Consider the following 3,959-nt stretch of genomic DNA (forward strand, 5'->3'; position numbering starts at 1 on the left):
GGTCTCCGGCAGCTTTGTCCTGTCGTCCAGGGCACCTTCTGCTTCTAGCCATAGGAGCATCCTGCCCTGGGCAAGCCTGCCTGGGACTGACTGGGAGACAGGAACTTCCTGTTCCTTTGAGGCTGCTGACCCAGCCTACCGGATTAACCCTTACTATCTCTAATGTTAACATGTTCATTACAACTCAAGATATACAATACAAGGGCATGGGATAAAAGAGCATCACACAGTACACATAGCATTAATAAAACAGGAAAATGTATGCAAACCATCAGGGCACCACACGGGGCACTCATGCCTGGCATATAGGAGAGAGGGAGCACTGAGGGTCTCCACCATCTCCTTACACCCCTTCCTCCTAAAATATGGTCATCCCCAACAATAACGGCTCCTGAAACAAAGAGGTAGTATGGTCCATACAACTTAAGAATACAACATAGTCCATAAAAACATTCTTAGTCTTTTAAAGGGGTCCATCTGACCCTCGTCCCTTTGCTCCGGGGACCTATAAAACAGATATCCTGGCCCGATGGCCACTTAACACAGTTCTCACAGTCCTGACCAAGCTCGCACCTCGAGTCCTCCTGATCGGCTTCCCCCTCCCTCCTTTGACCAGATCACGGGTCCACTAGCATACTTGCGCGCTGCGCTTAACGGGGGCTAGTCCAGAGTTAAAATTGGGCAAAGATTCAGGTTAAAACAGTTCAATCTTTGCAGCAGCTGCACAACACAGTTTATGACAACCAACCCTCTTAGGGTTTCAGCCCTGTGATCCAGCAGGGGGTGCACAAATAAACTCGGAGGAGGGGAAAACAAAGCACAATTCCTTATCCATTACCGTGATGGCAACTCCTGACACCTCAGTCCTGATTCCGCACTGGGCTCCTTGCCCTTAAGAGACACAGAAGAGTCTCTTCACATTTTTTACTCAGGTGCAAAGGCACAACACACATTTTTCTTTTAAAAGGGCCGCGTCAGTCAATATAGGGCCACTGATTGTTATAGTTGGCCGCATGCGGACCCTACACTACAATATACATATGGGACGAGGATCCGCTGGAGGAGGAGTCTCCACTGTTCCTTGTGCTCTGCATCCCCTCCAGTGGTGGATCCATACCTCCCAGAGTCACCTGCTCCGGTGACTTCTCAGAGGCTGCCACATTTAGTTTGGGAGCCGATTCTTGCTGTCCAACTATAGGAGCTGCGGCCGTTGCCGTGGGCCGCTTGCAGCACTGAGCCTCCTGCAGTGGTCCTTACTCCCGATGAGAGGCCATTGTCACTGTCCCCACATTTGGCCCTTGCTCTTTAATAAAAGCAACACGGTTCCGCAACTGCAGAGGGCCGTTAAAAGTAAGGGACCCGGCATTGATGTAGACCTTTTCTCCAGTACCGGCTTCCTGGATGAAGGCATAGCCCCTTGCTGAATCAAGATGTTGCATCACACCGCTGGTCATTCATCCAGCCATAGCTCTCCCGCCTGGGTGCTGCAGATCCTTGACAATGCAGCATTCTTGCCACTTCTTCTCCCGAATCACAATCCTGATCCATCGAACCTCTCCAGCAGTGGGCTCCCGGGGCTCCTCGTCATATGCGCCGCTGGTGCCAGACAGATCTGGTGCGGGCTGAAGGGATGCAGGTTTCACCATCTCCAGGGCGACATTGGAGTTGGGAGATGAGATATGACCGGAGAGGATAGTGGAGCCACAGGAGGGAAGGATCAGAGGCTGAGGAGACAGGATGGCCTGGCGGGAACTCTCTACTCACGCTGCTGCATCTGATGGCAGTCCTTAAGCGTGGCTGCTGATAATGGCCGCAACAATCCCCCTCAGGGTAGCCTCCAAGGTCTCCCGAGCTCTTTCCGGTTCCGGTTTGGGCGCCACCAGTCCTGTGCGTTCCTCATCCTCCATCGGCCACTTGTTCAGCCGCCGGAAAGGGTGCCACTCTTCTAGCTCATCCAACCACCAGGTCTTGAAACACAGGCCCGTCTCCGCCCGGGCAACAGATCACCTCCAGTCCTGGCGGCCGATGCCGCTGCAGAAAGAATGCTTTGTCTCTGCATTGTGTCAGGTAATGTCATCTCTCCTTCTGGGTTCCACCCATTCGTGAGTGAGGTCACTTTCTGCTGCTCCACCCATTTCTTCTGATTAGATTGAGAGGACGGCTGCTTCTTCTTCACCCGCACCCATTTCGGGCGGGCACCCATCACAGTGGGGTGTGGCCTTCTTTCCTTTGGCACCAAATCCCTTGCATATCACCCATGAAAGGTGGAACCCACCTTCATTTTCGCGCCACTGACCACTATCTCCATCTCAGCATTCGGCACCATCTTAAAGTCACAGTCGGCTGCCATCTTTAACTCTTTCATGGCGGTAAACAATTCACAAATCTCAGGAATCTCTGCCATCAGTCTTGGGGTTGCAGGGCTCGATACTGCTGACTATGCCAAATGTAACAAGGTGGCAAGGGGTGGTAGTCATGATTGAGCCCATTAAGGCAACAGTCCATAAGTAACCCTGCCCCTTGCACATGAAAAAGACAGGTGCGGTCCCAATCCTCGAGCACAATCAGTTACCTTCTTTCCACAATCACTGCAGGGTGAGGATCCAGGAAAAAACACAAAAGGCACAGTTCTGTCCAACAGGGAAAACTCTACTGTACATGAAATAATGCTTCCTGCTCTGTCCCTGCAGCTACCTGAGGCCAATCATTATCAGTGGCTCCCTCCCAAACTGGAGAGAAACAACAGTCTTTCTGATGACAGGCCCATGGTCCCAGGATCCATCTACACTGCCCGGCAGACTGAGGCAGTGGTCTGCGGCAGCTTTGTCCCGCCGTCCGGGACACCTTCGGCTCCTAGCTGTAGCAGCGTCCTGCCCTAGGCAAGCCTGCCTGGGCACTGACTGGGAGACAGGAACTTCCTGTTCCTTTGTGGCTGCTGACCCAGCCTACCGGATTAACCCTTGCTATCCCTAATGTTAACATGTTTATTACAACACAGTATATGCAATACAAGGGCATGAGATAAAAGAGCATCACACAGTACACATAGCATTAATAAAACAGGAAAATGTATGCAAACCATCAGGGGGCACTCATGCCCGGCATATAGGAGAGAGGGAGCACTGAGGGTCTCCGCCACCTCCTTACACCTGCACAATGAATTTATTTTCCAGAAAGCCAGATGCCACCTTAATAGTGACTCAACCATTATGATCCTCCACATGGTCTTGAAAGTTAATCATCTGTTTCCTTGCCAGATTAAAAGGGTTGTCCACTGCTATAATGCCAACATCACTGGAATGAAGACAGCACGGGAGGTTAGTATAGGCTTTATTATTTTAATGGGGCGAACATTTAGCTTAACCTCTTTCCGACATCGGGTGTAATAGCATGCCGATGTCGGACTGCACCTGTTTGCTGTGGTCTCCGGTGCTGAGCTTGCACCTTTCCGGACCCATGTCAACTGATACATACAGTTGACATGTGCCCGCAACAGCCGTGGGTGAAATCACGATCCACCCACAGCTGTTAACTTGTTAAATGCTGTCCAACTCAGACAGCAGCATTAAACTTGCACTTCCGGCAAGTGCGCCAGAAATCCCGTGCATTGGTGACCCCCGTCACGTGATCACCGGTGCTCATAGCAAGTGAGCGTTTCTGCTATATGCAGGTGATCTAATCATCACCTGTATGTAGCAAAGCCAATCAGACAACTGCAGCTTTTAGTCTCCCATGGAGACTATTGAAGCATGCAAAGTGTAAAAAAAGGTTTTTAAAAATATTTTAAAAATTAAAATTGGCGTAACGAAAAAAAATTCAAACCACCAGAATTACGTTTTTTTGGTCACCGCAACATTGTTTTAAAATGCAATAACGGGCATCTAAAGATGGTATCTGTATCAAAATGGTATCATTAAAAATGTCAGCTAGGTACGCAAAAGTAAGCCTTCACCCAACCT

This window comes from Dendrobates tinctorius, unplaced genomic scaffold (assembly GCF_039654945.1).
Source record: "Dendrobates tinctorius isolate UK_male_01 unplaced genomic scaffold, ASM3965494v1 ptg000223l, whole genome shotgun sequence".
NCBI classification, from domain to species: Eukaryota; Metazoa; Chordata; class Amphibia; order Anura; family Dendrobatidae; genus Dendrobates; species Dendrobates tinctorius.